This window comes from Hibiscus syriacus, unplaced genomic scaffold, assembly GCF_006381635.1.
Source record: "Hibiscus syriacus cultivar Baekdansim isolate YM2019G1 unplaced genomic scaffold, ASM638163v2 tig00002237_pilon, whole genome shotgun sequence".
NCBI lineage: Eukaryota > Viridiplantae > Streptophyta > Magnoliopsida > Malvales > Malvaceae > Hibiscus > Hibiscus syriacus.
This window is the reverse complement of record NW_024061918.1, coordinates 1,465,865-1,493,773: the sequence shown is the minus strand read 5'-3', so window position 1 is coordinate 1,493,773 and position 27,909 is coordinate 1,465,865. Positions and strand designations below refer to the sequence as shown.

At 34.9% G+C, this 27,909-nt stretch overlaps 1 pseudogene; it reads right to left on the bottom strand.

Moving 5' to 3' along the window:
- Positions 1–2,612: 2,612 nt before the first annotated feature.
- LOC120138760 lies at positions 2,613–27,909 on the bottom strand (annotated as a pseudogene).

Below are 27,909 nucleotides of genomic sequence, written 5' to 3'. Positions count from 1 at the left end.
TTTACCGCGACTCTAACAATACAATAAGAAGTTAATTTTTATTATGATAATTAATGAATAGATAATGATGTAACAATTCAACCAAAAATGCTTTTGTAAGATTATGAAGTATGAAAATATCAAATAATTTTTTCAAGAAAAAAACGAAAATAATAATGAATTGATCTTATACCAATCTATAAAAAATATAGAAAAAAGAACTCTAAAATCAATTCACACCTAAAATTGGAATGATTAAAATGTGACTTATCCAAAAAATTAGTTTGAGATTTTCTAATATAATAACATGATTATTACAATCAATTAATTAACTGACTAGATTATAAAATTTTGAAATATAGTGACACAACTATGAACTTACTAATAATAGAATATGTTGCAATTTAATAAAACAGAAGCTGACAGGTGCATGAAATTACAAAAGAACCACTGATCAGGGATTTGAAAACCTTCCACACTCATTTCCAAGGACCAAAACACTAAGGAAGAAGAAGAGGCGTAGATCGGCGACGAGAAAGTCGGGGGAAATGGCGTTGGCGTTCGACGAGTACGGGAGACCATTCATTATACTAAAAGAGCAAGAGCAGAAAACGAGGCTTAGAGGGCATGAAGCTCAAAAAGCCAACATTTCCGCTGGCAAAGCAGTCGATCGGATCCTCCGAACATCTCTAGGACCCAAAGGCATGGATAAGATGCTCCAAAGCCCCGAAGGCGGTATCACCATCAGTTAACTCCGTTTTAGTCCTTAAACTTTTATAACTGTATACTTCAGTCTTCAAACTGTCAAAATTTACATTCCAGTCACCAGTTCAAATTTTGAGATATTATAATTTGGGGTTTGAATCTCGGTGTTCGATCACTTCCCTTGTTCCGAAACTAGGGTTCTATGTCTTACCATCCAATGATTGACCAAAGCTAACATAACCAAACCAGGTTTAGTGACCCAAAATGGCTAATCACAGATGCAAATCAAAACAGCAACAGTGGTAGAAAAGCCAATAGAGATGATCCAAAAACAGCAGCTTTAAACCATAATATTTAAGGATGAATTGTAGAAGAATAAAACTTTGAAGAGAAGAACACTAGTCCTCCATGTAAAAGAACTATTCTAAACTAAAATGAAAACCCAGAAAAAAGGTAAAATATGATCATTGGCCTGATTAACAATCACGCAAAATCAACACCCACCGTTCAAAAAACAGGGGATTTGAGTTGAAAACAAAATCATGGTCAAGATAATGAACTTATTGAACAACCCAGATCATCAAAACCATCAGATGATCATAAATAATAAAGAAAAAGAAAATCGAAAGAACAAAATGAAATTACATGTTTAAATAATATGATCATTAGTTCATTACAGATCAAGGCAGAATAAAATAGAGACTGAAAATTACATGTTACGAAGATCCATTGATTCTTCAAAACCCATCTGCACCTATCAATTATTGAAGAGAATTACTACCCAAAAAATAAGAATAAATAAAAAATAGCATAATTTACATCAATTTGGAAGAACAAAGAAGCGGGTATATATAAAACCAAAGTCTATGGCTCTTGCTATGTTTTATGCTTGCGAAATGGATTGTAAATAGGATTCTTCATAGATGATAAATAAAAAATTAAATAGAGAAGTTTTGTGTATTTTCCTCTATCTTTTTTGAAGCGATGAGATGTCTTACATCCCCATTGATTTATGCTTCTTCCCTGGGACAACTTTTACATGTAATTTTCCTCCAAACTAATGTAAATTAATTTATTTAATTTTGCCTACCAAAACATGATAATTGATGAGAGAAGAGGGCTTAGATGTTACTAAGTTATACAGAGTTTGATTTGAAAATAATTTTTTTATTAAATATTTAATAATAATATAACGTGCTCATAAATTTTTATTTTATACTATTTATACGTAAAGTTTTGGCTTAATTCAAATTTTATAAATGATTGAAGTTATCGTTAATATAAAATCATTTTATGTTTACATGATATATATAAGTGATTATATTTATTTAAATACATATATACACACATTTTAGGATATACATATAAGTGATTATATTTATTCTTAATCTTAATTTAGATTAATTAATTAATTAATCAAAATTTGAAATTAAATATTTTATTTATATTTTGATGATTGTTGATTGGCTGCCTGTCATAATATTGCCGATAAAGCAACCATTTGCAGTGAAGCAGCATTACAAGCAATGATATTATCTTAACTTTAAATGTCCATAAACATAGTTAGGAAGGCCACTCATTGTGTCAATGAGATGAAGACGAAAGCATATCACCACAAAAAAAACATGATTCAATGTGCTTCTTCATGCCACACGTCTCCTTTTTATAATGCAATAAAAGAAACAAATAAAAACACGACACACATACACGGTACGGAATGCTTTCATTAATAAATTATATACATTCGATGATGAATACCGTATCAAAACATATTCATATCTAACACGTACCTATACCTTATATTCAAGACAGTGTACCAACTTGACTAGAAGATATGTAGGGCATATCTAACACATACCTATACCTTATATTCAAGACAGTGTACCTTATATTCAACACGTACCTATATCTAACACATACAGTGTACCCCAAAATGGCATCTAATTCTCAGTCAAAGGCTTTGAAGTATGTAGCGCCAAAGAAGTCCTCCAACAAGGTTGTTCAGTGCATGGGAAGCCATGGGAAGGATAAGGCTAGAAGATATGATTGTTGCATAACCATACACAATCCCAACAAAAGTTGCCCTACAACATACAACATCACCTAAATGATATGATCATACAAACTTGGTAAAAAAGAAGACTAAAGTGTAACATATGCTATTCCAACTTTTTGTTTTCGTTGAAATATCCATATCAAGCACATATGTTCAACATATAGGCATGGGGATATGAGCTTCTAAGGATCCTTCAAATGAAAGGAAAAACTTCAAAGAAATCAAAGTATAATCAGGTCAAACTAATACTTGAATCAGTGTAACATAGGAGTAACATTATTCTAAGACAGCCAAAATGAGAAAACGTCCGCAAGCCTCGGTTCTCAATTTTTTCTGCTTATTTGTAGCAATTGTGGAAGATAGGGTTGATATGTAAATTGAACCCTGATAAATTTTAACAATTTGGGACCTAAAGAAAAAGATATTCCTGACCTAAACTTTATTTCAGTCAAACAGGTTTACCTAATAGACTAAAACCATTACATAAAATGCTAACATGGCTTAGTTGACCAAGACGAATTTGTTGTGTGTCAAGTCAATGCCACATCAGTATTTAAAAATATATTCTGATCAATTCATGATGTTGATTTGCACTGAAAAGAATTATAATATCTAACACTAAATTAACCTAAGCTCCTTGGACTCGGGTATTCGGGTATGAGTGTCAGATAAGGATATGTGTCTGACATGGGTATGGTCAAAATTTTCTAATTTTTCCATATATTTGGAGGGTCCTTGGAGGTTATCCTCATATCCCAAATCCAGTCAAATGAATACTTCAAGAAAAAAGATGTGTTGGAGCAACATAGGAATCAGTAAGATGTTAGAAGCATATACCATACTGCAAATGAATACTTTCTCCCATTGCCCAAGTGTAAAACACCAAAAAGATGTGCTAACAACCAGCACACTCTTCCAGTCAAATCCAAAAACCGGAAGAAGTGCACCACGAAAAAGGAGTTCCTAGACATCATGCATATGGGTTAGTAAGGTAAATCACAAATCTGAATATGAAAAAACAGAAGAGTTGACAGGAATCAGAAACAGCTTTTCAGTTACCTCACTCATCCCAGGCAAAAATGCAACAACCAAGTAATCATAAGGTTGTAGTGAAGAAAGGACCTGCAAAAGGGAGGAATAAGTTTTTGAAGTTAAAAAAAAAGAGTCAAAAGATCAGTATATGTTCTTAAAATCATATTTGAATCATTATATCATCTCAACTATCAATAAATTGAAAATCGATCAAATAAACATATTAAAACAAAACTATCAGACCATATAGAGTAAAGACTGACCAAACTGAGCCAAATGAACCAAATTTAATCAATTTCGGTAGGTGTACTAGGTAATTGACATTTTGTTCACCCATTCAACAGTGAACCAGCTAGGAGTCAGGGTAAAGACCAATGCATGAGAGTGAGCAGGATAACCTACCTGCTTATTGGCTGTTTCACTTGACTCGGAAAAATTAGGCCATGTCTTCAATAGTATATACCAGCATGAAGAAATTAGCACAACCAATCCAGTGATCAACTCAAGATGCCACATTTCAAAAAAAACTGCAACCAATTCGAGAGAATTATTCTGTTTGGTATATGATAGCTACATTACTCGGATTCAGTCATGGATACTAAAAGAAAAGAGAACAGTTGGAGCCACATTGTATGATAGTCCAGATTCTCCCAAATAGCATAATAGTACACACATGAACGTAGTTTTGCATGCTCAAACACATACATGAAAAACCTTTAAAAAGATTATTCAATATCAAACTAGAACCCTCCAGCTTCTTCATAGTTCACACGGCGCTGGACCTACACTGTTTCTAGAAAGAATCAAACCATTTCTCATAATTTTACAAACTGGATGCATTTTAATTACCTAAACCAAGTTTCAAGTTTTATGCAGAACTAGTGGCTTCCTTTCAAGTGAGTGACAGATGTTCTCAAAATTTTGAATAGATCAGTATCGAAACAAATATGGAAAGATAAAAATGAAACTGTGAGTTGTGTTAGGTTTAAACTCTGAGTTTCCCACTTTATCTCTAATTCTAATATCCTAGTTTGTAGGAAATACAACTTCTGATTTACTTAGAACTCTTATCTATCTCTTATAAAAAAAACCTTGTATTCTCTTTCTTTAATGTGTGAATCTTGAATAAAATAAAAGCTTTCCTTCTTGAAAACCCTAGTTTTACATGGTATCAATTTAGGTTAGATCCTTACTGCCCTCTCCTCTTCTCAATATTATTAAACCCAAAAAAAAAAGTTTTGTAAACTCCACCACTCTTGCACCTTTCTTCAGTGGCAGACTCTCCACTCTTCTTGTTGTGCTTCCTCGCATAACTCTAGTTCCTTAAGAACTTTGGATCCATCCCTTTGGTGAAAGTGTGGCGGTGCCTCTTGGGTTTCTTGATGCCATTCTTGTGAACCTTAAAGTTGATCTAATTAAATATGAATTGTGGCCGGTGTATATGAAATAATACGAAAATTGAGCTGTCATATCATAGTGGACCTTCGATGTTCCAACAACTTCACATGTGCGCTTCCAAGCGCAAACAGGAGTGTTCTGTCCACGAAGGTAGTCTCGACTTTGCCCCATTATCTCCTTCACCGGGTTTTGTGTCTTGGATTGTTGATTCAGGAGCAAGTGATCATATGATGGGCAATTTCAATATTTTTCAAAGTTTTCAGAAAGACGGTTCCTCTTGCACCGTCCACACAATCGATGGTTCTCTCTCGCCTATTGTGGGCAGTGGCTCGATTCACCTTAATCGCCACATTGTTTTATCTAATGTTCTCTACGTTCCGAATTTGACTTGCAATCTTCTTTCGGTTAGTAAATTGTTTGTGGATTTGGACTACACTTCTCGTTTTAACTCTGATTTTAGTGAATTTTAGGATTTGAACTTGGGATAGTGATTAGTAATGCTAGGCGTCATGGTGGACTTTACATCCTTGAAGCCCCTCCTATCATTCCAACCCGAGTACACCCGCCTGTTATATCTTCCTTTGTTTTCATATCCCCTAATGACGTGTCTGTCGAAATTGTCTTCTGACACTTTAGGTTAGGTCATCCTAGTTTTAGTTACCTTGCAAAATTGTTTCCCAAACTTTTCATTAACTAAAATCCTGTATCTTTTTCTTGTGATATTTGTCCTCTTACCAAGCATATTCACAGTTCATACCCTCATTCTCCATCTCGCTCGCCTAAACCGTTTTCATTAATCCTTTGTGACATTTGGGGACTTTCACGTGTCAAAGGCTTAAATGAGGTTCGTTGGTTTGTTTCCTTTATTGATGATCATTCTCGTATTATATGGACTTTTCTTATGAGTGAAAAATCTGAAGCCACTGACATTTTTAAATGTTTTCATTCAATGATTGAAACACAAATTTAGAGTTCTATTGGCATCTTTAAGTCTAAAAATGGTAGTGAATATTTCTCTCACTTGTTGGGTTCTTTATTTTAGGAAAAAAGAATCATCCATATCACTTCTTGTGTCGACACTCCTCAACATAATGGGGTAGTCGAACGTAAAAACCGTCATTTTCTTGAGGTAACCCAAGCACTCATTTTTTCTACTCACGTTCCTAAATACCTTTAGGGTGAGGCTCTATTAACTGTAATTTTTCTTATTAATTGTGGCCTAGTAAAATTATTGCCTTTAAATGTCCTCGAGGTATTCTTTCACGATATTTTCCTCATTTCAATCCTTTCACCACATCTGTTCCTCTTCGTGTCTTTGGTTGTACGTCCTTTGTCCATGATCATAACCACAACAAATTTAAGCTTGATCCTCGAGCAATCCGATGTGTCTTTGTTGGATACTCGTCTCTCCAGAAAGTTTATCGATGTTATCTCTTTCTTCTACCAAAAAGTTCTTCATTTCTATGGATGTCACTTTCCAAGAACATAAATCCTTCTTCTCAAAACATGAAATCTAGGGGGAGAATGAGTATGAATTTCAATTGTTTCCTATTAATATTGAACTACCCATCACTCTATCTCCTACTACACCTACCACCACTGAACCGACACCTAACACCATCATATTCGATGTTGAAAATCAAACCCTTAACCCAACCAAATCTCCTAAAACACCAAGATCATTTACATCACCCCTTAATGATCTCCCTTCCTACAAACGATGACCCAAACTAGTCCCACAACCCATTACCCAGCCTATATATTATCAAGAGCAAAAACTAGGTTTAAATTCCTTGACAAATGAAGGAGATGATGATAAGAGTAATTTGGGCATGTTGATCGTTACTAGTGAGTTATCGATAAATCAAAGAAAAGGAGTACGACGATGTACAACTCATCATATCAATAAATTTATTGCTTATGGTAAACTAATGCCTAGTTTTATGACATTTACAACTCAGGTTGACAGCATTCGCATTCTAGAGACTATAGAAGAAGCATTAAAAAGTCTCGAGTGGAAGAAGGCAGTAGAAGAAAAACTTTCATCCCTTGAAAATAACAAAACTTGGGTTATTGTCGATCTTCCTAAAGAGAAGAAACTAGTTGGCTGCAAATGGGTATTTACTGTGAAATACAAGGCAGATGACATTGTTGAGCGGTATAAGGCTAGACTTGTGGCAAAAAGGTTTACTCAGACTCATGGAGTAGACTATCAAGAGACTTTTTCTCCGGTTGCAAAGATCAATTCGATACGAGTATTATTATCATTGGCTGTAAATAAGGATTGGATACTTCATCAGCTAGATGTCACAATGCATTCCTCAACGGCAATCTTGAAGAAGAAGACTATATGCGAGTTCTACCAGGAGTAAAAATTCACTCTGAAAATCAGCGAGTTTGCAAGTTGTTGAAGTCTTTATATGGTCTAATAGTCTCCTTGGGCTTGGTTTAAAAGATTCACTAAGGTACTTTTGCACGATAACTAAGCAATGTTAGTCTGACCACATTCTATTTGTAAAAATTGCTCCAGATAAGAAGGTGGTCCTGATTGTCTACATTGATGACATCATCATCACAGTGATGACTTAATAGAAATCAAGAAATTAAAGACGTTACTAGCAAAGGAATTCGAAACCAAGTACTTAGGGACCTTGAAATATTTTTTGGGCATGGAAGTGGCAAGATCAAGAGAATAAATTGTCATAAATCAAAGAAAGTACATTTTAGACTTACTCTCTAAGACTGGAATGACTAGTTGCAAGACCTCGAACACTCCCATGGAAGTTAATCTAAAGTTGAGAAAAGACAGGAATCCAATAAACAAGGAGCAATATCAAAGATTGGTTGGTAAGCTCATCTATCTATCCCTAACTAGGCCAGACATCGCCTACTCTGTTAGTATTGTGAGCCAATACATGAATGATCCTATAGAAGGAAATTTGGAGGAAGTAAATTGAATTTTACGATATCTAAAGATGACATCGGGACATGTGCTGATTTTAAAAAAAACATGAAGATAGAATAGTAAAAAAATTCACGAATTCGAGCTGGGATAGAGAATTAACTGATAGAAGATTAACTACAAGTTAATGTTCGTTTGTTTGGGGAAACTTAGTGACTTAAAGAAGCAAGAAACAAGTAGTAGTTTCAAGAAGTAGTGCAGAAGTAGAATATCGGGCGACAGCACTCGGGATCTGTGAAGGTGTTTGGTTACAAAGGCTCCTAACCGAACTAGAGATGTGCGACAAAAACTACTTTGAACTTCAGAGTGATAGCAAGTCGGCAATAAGTATTGCGAATAATCCAGTACATCACGATAGAACAAAACATGTGGAGATCGACAAACACTTCATTGCAGAGAAAGTGAATTGCGGAACTGTAAAGCTAAACAATGTCTCTTCACAAAATCAACTAGCCGATGTATTGTCTAAGACACTTCCGAGGATTATTTTATAATATTTACATCCAAATTGGGTCTTTATAATATTTACTCCCCAGCTTGAGGAGAGGTGTGAGTTGTGTTAGGTCTAAACTCTTAGTTTCCCACTTTATCTCTAATTCTAATATCCTAGTTTGTAGGAAAGACAACTTCTTATTTACTAAGAACTCTTATTTATCTCTTATAAAAAAACCCATGTATTCTCTTTCTTTAATGTGCGAATCTTGAATAAAATAAAAGCTTTCCATCTTGAAAACCCTATTTTTACAACTACATACACTTCCAGCCATGAATTTAAATAGCGGTCCGCGACCGCAATAGCGCCCACAATACAGATGTAGTGGTGCCCTCCGAAACTATTATTATATGACCGTGATACCCGTAATCCTCGTAATAGTGCCCGTTATGTATGCAATTGCGACAAACGCGAAGCTACCGCAACCGCTATTTGAATCCCTGCTTCCAGAACTCATTTCAAAATTTCTCTTCTCCTCCCTCCCCCTCCCTTTTGGCCTTTCCCTTATTTCTTAGCCCTCCACAATGAAGAGGAGTTTCCAAAATTACTTGATCAATAGGAGTTTGTTTTGTAGAACTCATTTCATTGAAAGGTTAATCAACAATAGCCATTTTTGAATAGTCCCTAATATCTAAGCTGCGTCTAGGGATAAGTTTTCCATTTGAAAAATGAACCTGAAGACCAGAATAAACTATGCCATTCCACAGGAAATGCTAAAGTTGAGACTACAAGTGGTTATTTCCACTATGCACATCTAAAAGTCCAAGGCTAGCAACACCTTATTTTATAATATCTGACCATTTTTAATGAATTGAGGTCAATTTTTCCACTACAGTGGGTTCCTACATGCTGTTTAATCTGACAATCCACAAATATTGTAATAATAAAGACAATATTTCAGATGATCAAAGTTATACTCATGAGCTCAATTTATTTTCTAAAAGGTCATCTCTTGCTTTGTAATGTAGTTCGATATAACATTAATGGAAGAAAAGAGGAAAAGAAACCAACTTAAGAAAACCATTTAGGTGGAAGCTTAAATTGAAATATATACATGATACTTCCATGGAGCAGTCAAGAATCAACAATCCTTCCATTGACTCAACATGTCTAGGAGCTTGTTTTAAACCATACAAGCTCTTCTTCAACTTGCATACCAGGTTTTTCTTGTCTGCCTCTATGAAGCCTTCTGGCTGCCTCATATAGATTTCTTCCTCCAAATCACCGTGAAGGAAAGTTGTCTTCACATCTAACTGCTCAATATGTAAATTCTCTGTAGCCATAATTTTCAACACCAGTCTGATTGTAGACAGTTTTACGACTGAAGAGAAAATTTCATTATAGTTAATACATTCTTTCTACTGAAAACCTTTGACAACCAATCTTGCTTTGTAGCGTTTGCCCCATCGTGCTTTTCTTTGATCCTGTAAATCTACTTGTTGTGGAGCGTTTTCTTGCCTGGTGGTAATTCAGCTAATTCTCACGTCTGATTTGACAAAAGCGAGTCCATCTCATCTTTCATGGAAGACTCCCACTTGAATGAATCCTCCACCTGCATTGCTTCATCACAGGACTCTGGTTCACCATTGTCAGTCAGCAACAAGTAGTGCAAAAAAGACGAATAACGCTGGGTTGGTTTAGGAATTCTGGAGGAGCGTCTTAGTTCTGGTGTGCCTGGTTCTTCTTGAACTGCTTTAGGACTGATCTGAACATCATTTCTAGAAATCTCCTCAAACTTAGCAAATTCCTTTGTTTCAGCTTCGGTATTGGAGCTACTTGATTCTATAGTTGACCTGTCTTTGCACATCACATTCTCATTGAAAATGACATCTCTACTTTTGATGATCTTTCGATTTTCGTAGTCCCAAAATCGGTAACCAAACTCATCACCACCATAACCAACAAAGACACATTTGTTGGACTTGGCGTCAAGTTTACTTCTGTCAGCAGAATTTATGTGTACATAAGAAATACAACCAAACACTCTTAAGTGTGAAAGGTTTATTTCTTTTTTGCTCCAAGCTTCCTCTGGTATTCCACCATCCAAGGGAACTGAGGGCCCACGGTTGATCAGGTAAGCTGCAGTGTTGATGGCTTCAGCCCATAGCAATTTGGGCAATCCGGCATGTATCCTCATACTTCTGGCACGTTCATTCAGAGTTCTATTCATGCGCTCAGCTACACCATTCTACTGCGGTGTCATGGAAACTGTTGTCTCCATCTTGATCCCATTGTTTGTGTAGAAATCTCTGAATCTACTATTTCTGTACTCTCCTCCATTATCAGACCTCAACCGCTTGAGTTTCAAACCAGTCTCATTTTCCACCATGGCCTTCCATTTTCTGAATGTTTCAAAGACTTCTGATTTATTCTTCAGAAAATAAACCCACACCTTCCTCGTAGAATCATCGATGAAGGTGACATAATATAGTGAGCCCGCAAGAGATGAAACTGGAGATGGTTCCCATACATCAATATGAACCAACTCTAACTTTCCTGCCTTGGGTGTCTTGCCAATCTTTGCAAAACTGACTTTCTTTTGTTTGTCAAAGATTCAATCTTCACATAGTCCGACATCTACATTCTTTAGATACAACAACTTCCCTTTTGACAAAAGTGTCTTCATCCCTTTCTCGCTCATATGGTCAAGCCTTTGGTGCCATAGGTTTGATTTTCCATCACCATCTGCTGTAGCAATGATATTCTCTAAATTTGAGGTTACATAGAGAGTACCAGTCTTCTTACCACGAGCAATGACGAGTGCTCTTTTGGTAATCTTTCATTCACAGCCTGGAAAGGTTGTACTATATCCTTCTCCATCAAGCTGTCCTACAAAAATCAAATTTCTTTTGAGGCCAGGAATATGTCTCACTCCTTTTAGCTTCCAGGTGGTCTGGTTTGGCAACTTTAATCGGATGTCTCCTTTTTCGATGATCTTCAAGGTTTCATCATCAGCTAGATGAACCTTCCTAAAATCATCACTGACACAGTTCTCCGTGATTTCTCGGCATGGGGTGGAGTGGAAAGATTCCCCTGAATCCAAGATCCATGATTCAATCAGACTGTTGATGCTTAGATCATGGCATCACATGTCTCCTCTGTCACGTTGGCAGATTCCTGTGCGCCAGTATTTTTCTTTGGTGCTCGATAATCTCTTTTAAAGTGACCCTTATTACCGCAGCTATAACAGGTAAAATCTTTCTTTCCCGTTCTTGATTTTCCCCTTCTGGTTCTGGTTCTGCCACGATTTGAATTTCTTTATGAAGTTCTCCCTTTGGACTCCGTGTGCAAGGCTGAGGAGGTTGATGCTTCACCTGATTCTCTCAGTCGAATTTCTTCGCTTAATATCAGATCCCGAACATCATTGAATTTTAATTTGATGTTTCCCGACGAGCTGCTGACAGCTATAACAGTAGCATTCCAACTGTCTGGTAGAGATGATGAGAGAATTAAAGCTCGAACTTCATCATCGAATTCAATTTCCACCGAACTCAACTGGATTATGATTGTGTTGAGTTCATTCAGGTGTTGAGCCACTGATGCCCCTTCCGCCATCTGCAAATTGAATAATCACCTCATCAAGTGAACTTTGTTTGAGGCCGATGGCTTCTCATACATACTAGAGAGAGTCGCCATAAGGCACGCTGTGGTTTTTTCCTTTGCTATGTTGAAAGCAACATTGCGGGATAACGTCAGTCGGATAACTCCTAGGGCTTGTCTGTCGAGAAGAGCTCAGTCTTCATTCTTCATGCCCTCTGGTTGCTTTCCTGAGAGAGGTTGATATAGATTTTTCTGGTACATAAAATCTTCAATCTGCATCTTCCAAAAGCCAAAGTCCGCACTATCGAACTTTTCAGTTTTCACCTTCCCTTCGTTTACAACTATCGCTCCCACTAGAATCCGACTTCGTTTGGATTGTTTCTGACAATTCTTGCGAACCACCGTGTATTAGAATACCTCCGTCGACAAATTTGTATCGCCGACAAAAATTTTACTGTTCACGAAATTCACTATTCATGTGAATAGTAATAAATAGTAACCTCGCAAAAAATTGACAAAATTCACAACCAAAAGCTCTGATTACCAGTTGTTAGGAAATAACCGAGTACCGAGTAATTTCCCTATAGCCGTATTAGTGAGAATGCGAAATAAAAGCGGAAAAATAAAACTCGAAATTGATAACGGAGTTCAACCAATTTTGCCTACGTCTCCGGATTGCTGCAGATCTTTTACTAAAGAGAAAATTTACAAGTGTTTACAAAACACACTTGAGAGAGAACTAGAAGATTTTGGGATGATTTTGAAGCTAAATGAGCTAGGGTATTTATAGTTGAAACTTAAGGACTAATCTTGTAAATACCCTAAAGTGTATAGTGGCTAAAATGTAATTAACCCATTTTTAATTTCAATAAAACACCCTTTTGCTGAAATTATGCTTCTCCCTTTCTCGCTCATATGGCCAAGCCTTTGGTGCCATAGGTTTGATTTTCCATCACCATCTGCTGCAGCAATGATATTCTCTAAATTTGAGGTTACACAGAGAGTACCAGTCTTCTTACCACGAGCAATGACGAGTGCTCATTTGGTAATCTTCCATTCATAGCCTGAAAAGGTTGTACTATATCCTTCTCTATCAAGCTGTCCTACAGAAATCAAATTTCTTTTGAGGCTAGGAATATGTCTTACTCCTTTCAGCTTCCAGGTGGTCTGGTTTGGCAACTTTAATCGGATGTCTCATTTTCCTACAATCTTCAAGGTTTCATCATCAGCTAGATGAACCTTCCCAAAAATCACTACTGACACAGTTCTCCATGATTTCTCGGCATGGGGTAGAGTGGAAAGATGCCTCTGCATCCAAGATCCATGATTCAATCGGACTGTTGACGCTTAGAATCATGGCTTCTCCATGATTTCTCGGTATGGGGTGGAGTGGAAAGATGCCCCTGAATCCAAGATCCATGATTCAACCGAATTGTTGACGCTTAGAATCATGGCATTACCTGTCTCCTCTGTCACGTTGGCAGATTCCTGTGCGCCTGCATTTTTCTTTGGTGCTCGACAATCTCTTTTAAAGTGTCCCTTATTGTCGCAGTTATAACAGGTAAAATCTTTCTTTCCCGTTCTTAATTTCCCCCTTCTGGTTCTGTATCTGCCACAGTTTGAATTTCTTTATGAAGTTCTCCCTTTGGACTCCGTGTGCAAGGCTGAGGAGGTTGATGCTTCACCCGATTCTCTCCTTCGAATTTCTTCGCTTAATACCAGATCCCGAACATCATCAAATTTTAATTTGATGTTTCCCGACGAGCCGTTGACAGCTGTAACAGTAGCATTCCAACTGTCTGGTAGAGATGATGAGAGAATTAAAGCTTGAACTTCATCATCGAATTCAATTCCCACGGAACTCAACTGGGTTGTGATTGTGTTGAGTTTATTTAGTTGTTGAGCCACTGATGCCCATTCTGCCATCTGCAAATTGAATAATCGCCTCATCAAGTGAACTTTGTTTAAGGCCGATGGCTTCTCATCTATACTTGAGAGAGCCGCCATAAGACCCATCGTGGTCTTTTCCTTTGCTATGTTGAAAGCAACATTGTGGAATAACGTCAGTCGGATAACTCCGAGGGCTTGTCTGTCGAGAAGAGCTCAGTCTTCATTCTTCATGCCTTCTGGTTGCTTTCCTGAGAGAGGTTGATATAGATTCTTCTTGTACAAAAAATCTTTAATCTGCATCTTCCAAAAGCCAAAGTCCGCACCATCAAACTTTTCAATTTTCACCTTCCCTTCGTCTGTAGTCATCGCTCCCACTAGAATTTGGCTTCGTTTGGATTGTTTCTGACAATTCTTGCGAACTACCGTGTATTAGAACACCTCCATCGATAAATTCGTATCGCTAACAAAATGTTTACTATTCATGAAATTCACTATTCATGTGAATAGTAATGAATAGTAACCTCACAAAAAAATTGATAAAATTCACAACCAAAAGCTTTGATACCAGTTGTTGGGAAATAATCGAGTACCGAGTAATTTTCCTATAATCAGATTAGTGAGAATGCGAAATAAAAGCGGAAAAATAATACCCGAAATTGATAACGGAGTTCAGTCAATTTTGCCTACGTCTCCGGACTGTTGCAAATCTTTTACTAAAAAAAAATTTACAGGTATTTACAAAACACACTTGAGAGAGAACTAAAAGCTTTTTGGATGATTTTGAAGATAAATTAGCTAAGGTATTTATAGTTGAAGTTTAAGAGCACAAAAAATATGTATGCTTTTGAAAGCAACCACTAGACAATTCATATAACACAAATCAATATATTTGGGTAAACTATATATTTAGTCACCAACTATTCTTGCAATTTTATTTTACTCGCTCAACTTTTTTTTTAAAATTATACATAAACACGCTTTTGTTTCATTTTTATTGTAAGTCGTTAAAAAATTAACAATGATACTGACGTGTTGTTATAAGATAATATCATATCATTAAAAAATATTATAATGTTGTGTTAGTAATTCTTTTTATTTTTAACAAAAAGGGTTCAAAACAAAACAAAAACGTAAATTTAATTATGATTTAGGAAATAGTTAAGTAACCGAAATGAAATCGGAGAAAAAATTAGTTGACTAAATACATAGTTTATCCTATATATTTATATAATATACGTAAGCGTAATATTTGGGTGTAAATTACATTACATGTCACTCAATTATTTGAAACATTATACGCATAATGAAAAATTAGCCTTCAATATTTGTATAAACAATCATTTTATCTTTCTTTTTTTACATTTTAATCTCTAATATCTCAATTTTTTTTATCAAAATAACGATAATTATTAACTGAACAACTTCATAATTCCCAAATGACTTAATAAATTTTTAGGTGCCTAAAGTATATCTTAAATTGACTTTTGATACCTAAAGAATTTTTCGTTAAAAATAGGTATGTAATGTTTTTTCCATTACACTTTTAGTTGTCTATCATTATTTTTTTAAGGCTTAATACTCTTTTAGGTGCCTAAACTATACCTCTAATTGACTTTTGGTGCCTAAAGAATTTTCCATTAAAAATAAGTATTTAACATTTTCAATGTTACACTTTTAGGTGCCAAATCGTAGCAGTCGTTAAATTTGGTTATTATCTAACATGTGTCATGCATATAAAATTTTTAAAAAAATTAATATTATAACTAAAAAACAAAGAAAAACTCAAATTCCCACTGTCGATTGGCCACCGTCAATCCGTGGTTGTCAACATTAACACCATCAAAACCGTCTCGCCGTTGTAACCAAAACTCAGTCTCCACACATCGTGAAAAAGTGTTGCGAAGGGTCATCGATTTTCTAAGTTTTGCTTTGTTGTTTTCTGATGATTTCGACGGTTATAGTGGGTCGTATGTTACACAACCACCACCATTGAGTTCCTCATCATAGTCCAAACAAAACTTAGCCAGTGGTGATCCTTCAATGTCGGAGGTGGGAGGATAGGAGGGAGAGGGACGACATTGTGGGTTTAATTTTTTAATTTTAAAATAATATTTTTATTATTAAAAAATCAAAAATATAACAGTAGGTACCTAAAGTGTAACAAAGAAAATGTTATAAACCTATTTTAATGAAAAAATCTTTAGGCAACAAAAGTCAATTTGATGTATATTTTAGGCACTTAAAAGTGTATCTTTTTAAAATAATTATCTTTGAAATTTTATATGTGTGACACGTGTTAAATAACGACCAAATTTAACAACCATTACGGTCTAGACATCTAAAAGTGTAACATTGAAAACTTTTGGTGTCTATTTTTAGTAAACAAAAATCTTTAGGCACCAAAAATCAATTTGAGGTATAATTTAGGCTCCTAAAATTGTCATAATCCTTTATAAATATAAATACTAAATCTATAATTTATAAATAAGGATAAACTACACGGGTAACCAATAAACTATTGCTCATTTTTATTTTAACCATCGATGTTTCAATATGATAAATCAGACCACTCAACTATTTAAATGATTTAATTAAACCATTGGCCGTTAATTTTTAATGGAGATATAGTGACGTGTCAATTAATATAATTGACATAATTTTAAATTTAGTCATCGACATGGACAAACCTATTAAGGCAGTGGGAGGGGATGTGGCCCCCAACCAAGCAAAATTTTGTTTAGATTTAATTTATATATAAAATATAAATATTTATGAGATAATTATGAAATTGCCTCTCAACTTTAGAAAATTATACTTTACTTTCTTAAGTTGAAATTATGGTTCCGATCCTTACTAATTTTATCAATTTAATCATAATTTTATTTTTATTTTAAAAAAATTAAGTATGGAGTTTCGAACTAGGGACAATGTGTATACCTGAACACATTGAATGATTAATTTGACATTAGCTTGTACTCTCTTTTATATATTGTATTTCGTACTATTTAACACGCACACAGACACGCATAATATTAAATTATAGTAAGTACAAGATTTAAAAATAAAAAATGAATTTATTAGTTTTATATTTTTAAATTAAATTATTTTTTGGCAATTAATTTTAGATAATTATATATGAATTGTATTAAAAAGTAAAATTTTATTAAAAATTCATTTTGTGATCCCAAAAACAATTTAAATCATAAAACAAATTTATAATTTGAATCTTAATTTTATTTTAAAAAATTATAATTATTTCTCATTTACTTTGTATTAACCGTATAAAAATAATTGTGAAAAAGAAAAACATAATTTAATTTAAAAATATAAAAATATTAAACTCATTTTTTTTAATTTTTGCATTAACTATAATTTAATATATATATATATATATATATATATATATATATATTATAAATATAATTTATTTATTAGATTAGTTTTAATAATTTAATATATATATATGTATATATATTAAATAATCTAAATCAAAATATATATAAAAAAAGTTTTCAAATATATAACAAGCTGAATTTTTAGCCTAGTGGTTGAGATGTGTCCAAAAACTCTTTTCTTGGTTCGAACCTCCCAAGCAACACAACCTTTAACATTTATTGGTGAAATGTATCATCATATGATTAAAGTATGTTTTAATTAATTTTAGTATCAATACTAAATTGATAGAATATATAAATATTGAGGATTAAGTATATAATTATACTAATTTTATTAACCGACAAATCACCTCCTCCGTTAAAAATTAACGATTAGTGGCTTGATTGAAGCATTTAAATAGCTAGGTTGTCTTATTGATCAAATTGAAACGTCAATGATCAAAACAAAAATGGGCAATAGTTTAATGGTCACCCGTGTAATTTACCTTATAAATAATACAAATATTAATCCATAAGATTGAAGCATTTGAATAGCTAGGTTGTTTGAGTGATCAAATTAAAACGTCAATAATCAAAATAAAAATGGACAATAGTTTAATGGTCACCCGTGTAGTTTACCTTATAAATAATACAAATAATAATCCACGAAAGAAGGTTACATGAATAGCGTACAGGTGCACAATTTACAAGGTGAAGATAAGGTTGGCTTAGCACATGGTTGTTTCATGCTCATATAGTTTTTTCCCCTTATTAAGACAAGAGGCTAAATTAATTGTCCCAATAGGTTATTGGCCCGTTGAGGCTACACAGGTCTCAGGGAGATTGATGGATACTGATGAGTGTTCAAAATCGTTAATCTTTAATTGTTATTTTTTCGATTTTGTGGAATTATTATTGTTGAATTGATCGTGTTATATTTATTTTTGTATAGGTCCTTACTTTCCAGAATTTGTGACAAAATGGGTGAATTCTGCATTTTTTATTATTTGGTCACGGCTGGAGACATGGGCACGACTCTGGGCACGAGGCGGTCTGACGTGGTAGTTTCTAGAAGGTCCAGTCAGCGGCGGTTCTAGAAGACTTCATCCGCACGCCTTCTGGAAGATGACGAGTAGAGTTGCATTAGAACGTTTAAGTTTGAATTTAATTTAAAAAATTATCTTTTTTATTATTTTATTATTTTCTTTGCTTATCCTTTAGGCTTTGAGAGACTATAAATACCCACTTGGTGTAAGCCTAAACTCATCACTCAAATTACATTCTTCTTTTCTCTCTAGTTTTATTAAAGTTTTCTCTTTTTACTTTTCAAGTTTTTCCCTTTTTTCTTTTATTTTCAAGTTTTGTTTTCAAAATGCTAAGTATGACTTTTGTCATGCTTAGCTAAACTTTTCAAAAGCCGAAAGCTGTCGTGATGATTCAATTCCAACGGGAGAATTGAAACGGTCCCTTAATATCTTCGGAATATCTCTATCAATCTCTGCGCTTATTTTTCAAAATCAAAACAGTTTTCAAAATCAAAGATTGACTTTGGTCAAGAGGTTGTTGCGATTAAATGTGTGGGAGGAAGATTCGGCTTATAGAAAGCAATTCGACTTCCTGGGAACACACTTGGCAAGATAGATTCCCCAAGAGGGAATTGAGATCGGAATTGACGGTTATAGAATCAACAGTCAGAGTCGGACGCTATGAACGTAAACGGTAATTGATCTACGGCAATTGATGTCGTTAGAATCAATTATCGAAGCTGAAATCAAAGATTGCCTTGGGTGTTCGGTATACAAGATAGAGTCACGGGGATAACCCTTGTAGACAAAGTTACCGACGTGAATCCCGAAGAGAAAATCTTATTCGATGATCTAAAGGAAATTGAATCAAAGCGAAGCTTGAGGCGATTTTTACCATATTTATTCACAATCTTCATCATCCTATTTTTACTTTAATTGCTTTAATTTATTTACTCGTTTTTACTGTTTAAATATCATATTGCAAACCCCCCTATTTTACTATTTTTTGCCTGGTTAAAAACCATTCAAACATAAATTTGTGATTTTCTAAGTCCCTGAGGATTCGACCCTTATTTCTCTATACTACGTATTTCCTTATTTATTAATTGAGAAAAAGGAATTTATTTTGACACCGAAACGACAGTTGTCAAATTGGCACCGTTGCCGGAGACTTTGCCAAAGTTACTAATTTTTGTTTGCTTTTAATTTATGACCCCAGGACTAATCCAGGCATATTAGTGGAGTACGACCCGGAGATCGAAGCTAAAGCTTAGAGCTTTCCTTTTTTCCTTAGTCGACTAAGGATTGATTATTTTATCTTCCTCCTAATTCTGTAACTACATGGGCTCACATGACTCGTCTTTTTCTTGATAGATTTTTCCCTGTGGTAAAAGTAAGTGAATTACAAAGGAGAATACTTGGAATCAAGCAGCTTGATGGAGAGTCACTCTACGACTACTAGGACCGTTTTAAGAAGTTATGTTCTAGTTGCCCACAACATGGGTTAACTGAACAAACACTCCTTCAATACTTTTATGAAGGATTATCTCCCCTGGAAATGAAGATGATCGATGCTGCCAGCGGTGGAGCCTTGGTGAATATGACTCCTACTGAGGCTAGAAACTTAATATCAACAATGGCTGCAAATTCCCAACAATTTCGCACAAATAATGAACCTTCTTGAAGGGTTCATGAGATAAGTTCATCTTCCTTAGAAAATAAAATCGATAAGCTAACTGAAGTCGTAAACTCTCTTGTTTCAGGAAAGGTAGGGCAAAACCGAGATGTGGAATATGTGCATTACCTGATCATCCGACAGACGGTTGTCCATTGATTCAAGATGACGCAACAAAATCCCTATGTCAATACATAAAACCCAGGATGGAGGGATCATCCAAATTTCAGCTATGCTCAGAACCCAAGACCAAATCAAAGCTATCAATCGAGACCACCTCCACCACAACAGCAGCCACAGAAGACATCACTAGAATCAATTGTCGAGAGGTTAGTGCTTTTGCAAGAAAAGTTTCAGAATCGCACCGAAGCCCACTTACAAGAGTTAGACAAGCAGATGAGCCAACTGGCTCAAATCGTAAGTCGCATGGAATCACAAGGTAAGCTTCCGTCTCAAACTGAAGTAAAGCTGAGGGAGAACGTCAGTGCCATCACTCTTCAGAGTGGTACAGTAGTGGCGCCACCAATTCCATTAGACCAAGCAATCCAAAAAGAGAAGAAGACTACTGACGCAGGATCCCAAAAAGAGAATGATGAAGAATAAATGGACGATCTGACGCCATCTCCCTATGACGTGCCACCACCTTTTCCATCGAGGTTAGTCAAAAAGGATAAAAAAGCCGAGGAAAATGAAATATTAGACGTACTACGGAAGGTGGAAGTTAACATACCTCTCATTGAGGTTATCCGAAAAGTTTCAAGGTATTGCCGGTTTTTGAAGGATCTTTGTACGACTAAAAGAAAACTTACCGGGGTCGAGAAAATGGATTTAGGTGCGAACGTCTCAGCAGTTTTCCAATGACCGCTTCCACCAAAGTATAAAGACCAATGTATGTTTTCAATACCTTGTAAAATTGGTGAGATTAAAATCAAGTGAGCTATGTGCGATCTAGGTGCCTCTATCAATGTAATGCCTCTCTCCGTCTATAATTTAATTTCCACCAAGCCTTTGAAAGAGACGAGAGTTACACTTTAGCTAGCCGATAAATCAATTATTTATCCTGAAGGACTCATAGAAAATATTTCAAGTAGAGGTAGAAAACTTAATTTTTCCTGCTGATTTTTATGTGATTGATATGAAAAATGATCGTAGCAACATTAGTTCTGAGATCCTCCTCGGTCGTCCCTTTCTAAGCACGGCAAATGCAAAAATTGACGTTCGAAGCGGTATTCTTACTATAGAATTCGACGGTGAGATCATAAAGTTTGATGTTTATAAAGCAATGAGATATCCGGATAACATGCATAGTATTAATTTTGTTGGCATTATTAAACATGTTGATGATGAATCTAACTTTGTTGATTATTTATGCAAAGAATCGGATGATAAAAAAGACGACATAAGGGAGTTGAAAAATATTTCATTTATTGATTCGAATTTGATCTTAACTCCTTTAAACACTAAAGATTCACTTTCCCTTTTATAGGCACCAAAAATTATGTCGAAACCATCAAGGAATCGTTTGAAGAAATCAATTTTTGGTTAAAAAGATGTTTTGACGGACATTCTTTTCGACAAGAATTTTAATTTGGGAAAAATCCGAAGAAATCTTTATGAGAATTTTTTAATTTCTCATAAAGAATTTCTTAGTTGGAAAAAGCGAATGAAGTGGAAGTGTCTGTCATGAAACCTGTAGTCTGAATCAGGTCGTCGAGCTAACGACGTTAAACAAAAGCGCTTCATGGGAGGTAACCCATTATTTTCAATTCCGTTATATTTTTATTTTTATCTTTACTTTTTGTTTCATTTTATTTTTATTCATTCAAGCATGTTTAATTTAATTTAATTTTTATTTTTGTAGGAACCGAATAATTTTATTCAAACTTAAACGACGAAGAATTATAGAAATTTCAGTCGAATAGTGCTAATTTCGGAACCCCAGGAGCAGTGGTAAAAAAATGCAGAACAGTGGAACAAGGAAAGACCCGTGCACACCATTTCATTAAACGGTGCACGTTAGCACAACCATTTGAAGGTCAACGCATGTTAGCAAAACCCATATGAAAAATTCTTTCCCCTTTTTGTTATCTTTCTGCCGCCCACCATTCCCCAATTCTCTCTTCTCTTTTAATTTCCTTTTTCTATAGACCCCACCATCCCTATCTCTATCACATTTTAATTTTTAAACTCCCCTTTATCCATACAAAAAACAAAAACTTCATTTACTTCTAATTCAGACACCCCACGACAGAAACCAAACTTAAACCCATCAACTCGATAGCTATCCCCAAACAAACGCAAAGCGGTCGCCCCTTCTTCTCCTCACCGCCAACGGCATCACTAAACCCCTACGCCTTTGCTAACGAGTTTACACGCCACCCGCTCCTCTCTACTCCACGACGGTGCGCACGCAAAACCGACATGAAATCCGAGAAGTACTCTAATTTTTTCTCTTGCACTTTAATTTTCGTTTTGAGGCAAAACGCTTTAAGTGAGGGGGAGTAGAGTGTAGGATTGAATTTCCCTTTGATTATCTTTATGTTTCGATGCTAGTATGTGTTGGTTGGATTTGTCGAAAATTTCATTGATTGCCTTTGTCTTGTTGAAAATTTTTGGAATGCTATGCTTGTTTGGGAACACATGATTATTCAAGTTAGGATGTTCTTGATAGCGAATAGTATGAATTATGATAAGTTGGTGTTTTTGTGATATTCTATGACTTCGATGGTTGAAATGTGATTAGCTCAATGCATGAAACAATTTGGTGAAATTTGAGCCTTTACCATCATATCATTTTCGCTCTCATTTTGTTTGATTGAGTGTGTCAAATTTGGCATTGGTATTCTAGAACCTGCATGTTAAATACTGTCGCGATTAAACATGACCATAATGCTTAAAGATGATTTGGGCACCATAGGATTAACCATTCCGTTTCCCCACAAAATAGCCTACCCATGCATTTTCCCCCTTAGTTAACCACTTTTGAGCCTTTTCTCATTTCCTTGTTTTCACCATATTTATAAACTCGAGCCTTTTTATTTTATCCATCTTTTCTACCTTTTTCAGGGCAAGTGAATAATTTTACCGTTGTATTCTACATCGAAAAAAAATGTTGAATGAAAAAAGGAAGAAAAAAAAACAGCAGTTCGAAAAAAAAGAAAAACAAAGAGATGTTCGAAAGAAAAAGAGAAAAAAAAGACATGAAAGAAAAAAATGGAAAATAAAACAACAAAAGTGTGAAAAAAATGCATTTCGACAAGAAATTTGTTGTTTGATATCGTCTTTTTATCTTGTTGCGCTTAATGTTTTGATGGAGTTGAGATATTATTTGTTAGTTCATTGCCTTGAATTTTTAGCCATATTTTTAGCCTTTTCCCCACCTTTACCTAAGCCATGTTACAACCAATAAAATACCCTTTGATTTATGCATTTTGTTCTTATTAGTAGTGGAGATTTGATTTACTTACAGGCTTATGGTAATACCGTGTCAATTTTGACATTGAGAGTTTCTTTACCCCAAACACATCGAGTGATTTGAGTGAATCCCGGTAAGGTGTTGAGTTATGAGCATTGAGATTAATGAATGAATGGATATTACAATTGCACTTGACTTACTCCAATTGGTGATGTTCAATTGATTGATTTCTTGACTTGAATAGTTATTGTGGTCTCTACCTTTGCTTCCTTGAATGTGAAACTTGATAAAAGAACGTTTAATGAAGTTTTTGACTAGTTTGATTAATCATACTTGAGAACAATCATGAGATAAGTGTGGGGAAATTTGATGAGTGTTAAAAATCGTTAATCTTTGTTTGTTATTTCTTCGATTTTGTGGAATTATTGCTGCTGAATTGGTCGTGTTATACTTATTTTTGTACAGGTCCTTGCTTTCCAGAATTTGTGAAAAAACGAGGGAATTCTGCATTTTTTATTATTTGGTCACGGCTGGAGACATGGGCACGACTCTGGGCACGAGGCGGTCTGACGTGGTAGTTTCTAGAAGGTCCAGTCAGCGATGGTTTCTAGAAGACTTCATCCGCACGCCTTCTGGAAGATTGACGAGTAGAGTTGCATTAGGAGACTAGTCTAAGTTTGAATTTAAATTTAAAAAATTATCTTTTGTATTATTTTATTATTTTCTTTGTTTATCCTTTAGGCTTTGAGAGGCTATAAATACCCACATGGGGTAAGCCTAAACTAATCACTCAAATTACATTCTTCTTTTCTCTCTAGTTTTATTAAAGTTTTCTCTTTTTTACTTTTCAAATTTTTCCCTTTTTTCTTTTATTTTCAAGTTTTGTTTTCAAAATGCTATGTATGACTTTTGTCATGCTTAGCTAAACTTTTCAAAAGCTGAGAGCTGTCGCGATGATTCAATTCCAACGGGAGAATTGAAACGGTCCCTTAATATCTTCGAAATCTCTCTCTCAATCTCTGCGCTTATTTTTCAAAATCAAAACAATTTTCAAAATCAAAGATTGACTTTAGTCAAGAGGTTGTTGCGATTAAATGTGTGGGAGGAAGATTCGGCTTATAGAAAGCAATTCGACTTCCTGGGAACGCACTTGGCGAGATAGTTTCACCAAGAGGGAATTGAGATCGGAATTGACGGTTATAGATGGAACAATCCGAGTCGGATGCTACAAACTTAAACGATAATTGATCTACGAAAATTGATGTCGTTAGAATCAATTATCGAAGCCGGAATCAAAGATTGCCTTAGGTGTTCGGTATACAAGATAGAGTCACGGGGATAGCCCTTGTAGACAAAGTAACCGACGTGAATCCCGAAGAGAAAATCTTATTCGATGATCTAAAGGAAATTGAATCAAAGCGAAGCTTGAGGCGATTTTTACCATATTTATTCACAATCTTCATCATCCTATTTTTACTTTAATTGCTTTAATTTATTTACTCGTTTTTACTATTTAAATCTCATATTGCAAACTCCCCTTATTTTAATATTTTTCGCCTGGTTAAAAATCATTCAAACATAAATTTGTGATTTTCTAAGTCCCTGAGGATTCGACCCTTATTTCTCTATACTACATATTTTCTTATTTATTAATTGAGAAAAATAAATTTATTTTGACACCGAAATGACAGTTGTCAGATACAAAAACATAAATAACATGGAGGACTTCTGACCTAATGCCTTTATATCGAGGAGTAAGGTGATGATTACCAGTGTGTTACCTATTTTTTTCGAGAGATTATACGAAGTTACCTCATAGAGATTGATTATGTTGTTAACCTTGTCACTTGGCTGTAAATAGCTTGTCGTCTAATGTTTCTTCTTAGGACATGGGATTCAGTCTCTAGTACTTGTTCTGTTCATGCGACCTGATGTTTATAAATATTCACTTCAGTTAGCTTCTGAAATGGCAGCTTTAGCTACTATTTGCCCATATTACATCCCAACTAAACTCCCCACATGCTATTTTATTAATGGCAATCTCCATGATCTTCTCTCATATGTAGATAATTGTATGCTTTCAGTGTCAATAAAATAGACAGATCTGATAAATTTATATATTTTCGAACTAAATATATTGTTTTTGACAAATCAATTGCTCTATACATTTTGGAGGGAATGTCAAAACTATCAACTTTTGAAATTTGCCACAATCATAATAAATGCACTTGATTATAAAATTTATTGAATATCAAAATTATCTTATGATACTTTAAAATATGGTGTTATTATTGAAATATCACCCGTACAGGTAATAATTACATGTCAGACACTCTTTCTCTTAATATTATCGATCTAGTACCCTTTCCGACAAGACGCGGATCGCCATTCGCGCCTTTGCATGGTTTTGTCCAAGCTAGAGCTACGTCAAGATAGACGCGGATCAACATCCGCGCCTTTTAGGAGTTTCTGACATGTGTACGTAAGGTGTGGATCATTATCTATGCCTTTCCTTTAATATCCCAACCGTCCACCTCCCACATTTATGGGAAACTCGTCTACCCCCTCTTCTTATAAATACCCCTTCCCCTATTCCCCCAAATACAACCTCTAAACCACATTCAAATCTCAAATTCTCTAATTCTTCCGAGTATCAATCTTTCTATTAATAATGTAAAATATTTTTATTGTATTATAATAAATTAATAATTTGCTATTTTATTAAATTTTATTATACTAACTTTTTTATTAATTTTTGCAGTTATAAAATGGAAGGCGGTTTGCTACGTTTAGGTGGGAATCATATCTCGAGGCATTTTACCGATACGATAACAATTTTAAATTATATTTTAATTTTAATTATTGTTAATGTTTTATTTATTTAATTTGTTTAGTATTTTTTTATATTTTATTTTCTATATTATTTTATTATACTAACTTTTTATTAATTCATGTGTAACCTTAAGTTAGAGATACCTACTTGTGTATAATTGTATTTAATTGAGGTTGGATTCAGTTACGTAGCAAAATATGAAGGGCACTATAACCTTGAATCCAACCTTATTTCTGCATTGGTTGAGAGGTGGAGACTAGAGACACACACATTCCATCTTCCGTGTGGAGAGTGCACAATTACGCTGGAGGATGTTTCCATGCATTTAGGGATTCTGCTAGATGGGGATGTGATTTTTTGGGTGGCGCATGGTGATTGACATTTATTGTTCAAGGAGTATCTTGGAGGTGTCCCGTCTAATTTCAACTGTGGTCGAATTATGTTAAATTAGTTTGTTAAAATGTTAAAATGTATGCACGAGCTTGCATATTACAGCTCATAGTAGGGATCCTGATGCCCGATAAATAGCGCAACCAAGTTCATTGTATGTGGTTGCGTCACCTCACAGATTTTCATCATGCTAGCACACTCAGTTGGGGCTTCGCAATTTTGGCATTTATGTATAGGGAAAAGTGTTGAGCTACTAACTATCGAAAAAATGCTATCGATGGATGTCTCCTTTTTCTCCAGTATTGGGCATGGTATCACATGCCTTTTTTTATGTCCGGTGGTGAAAAATTTGTTGGCCTTCCCACTATTATTGAGGTAAGTTCAATTTAGTATATAAATAATTTTATTGAGTATATAATGAAAATTATTTCATTGAATAGGTGGTCAAGTGCAAGAAAAGATCATCGGAATTTACCTGATGAATTGGAAGAAATTAGGCTACTCATTGATCAAAAAACTGGTACAGAGGTATATATTTAAATATTATTATATACTTTTAATTATCATTATATAATTAAAATATTATTTTGATAAAAAAATTATATATATTTGTTTTAGTTTCAATGGGCTCCTTATTCTACTGAAGAAATGAGGATTTGCATCCCACATCACTTAAGAAGCCCATTAGATGTTTGGATGGCGGTGGTCCTTCTGATATGTTATGTTATTGTCAAGTGGCATCCTACTGATCGTGTGCTCTACCAATTTGGTTTTGTACAATCTATTCTGGAAGCACCTGAGAATCTCGACGATTTACATATCATCGATAGACGGGACAAAAAAAATCGATTGTCTGTTGAAGCACATTAAGTGGGTAATGATATGGGAGAATCGACGTGGGCGCATTCCCCGTATAGAACCCATTTATGTGGACCATTACTCAGTTACGAATGATTATTATGAGTGGTTCAACACGAATGGAAAATAGTTCCTACTTTTCGAGGAAGCATGAGGCGGGAGCATTCATCGACGTTAACAATGACGTCCACCTTCACAACATCATATTCCATTGACTCATAGATAAAGAACAGACGTTTCTGGCTCGTTCTTAGCTGTAGCACCGGAAGTATAACAACAGCCAT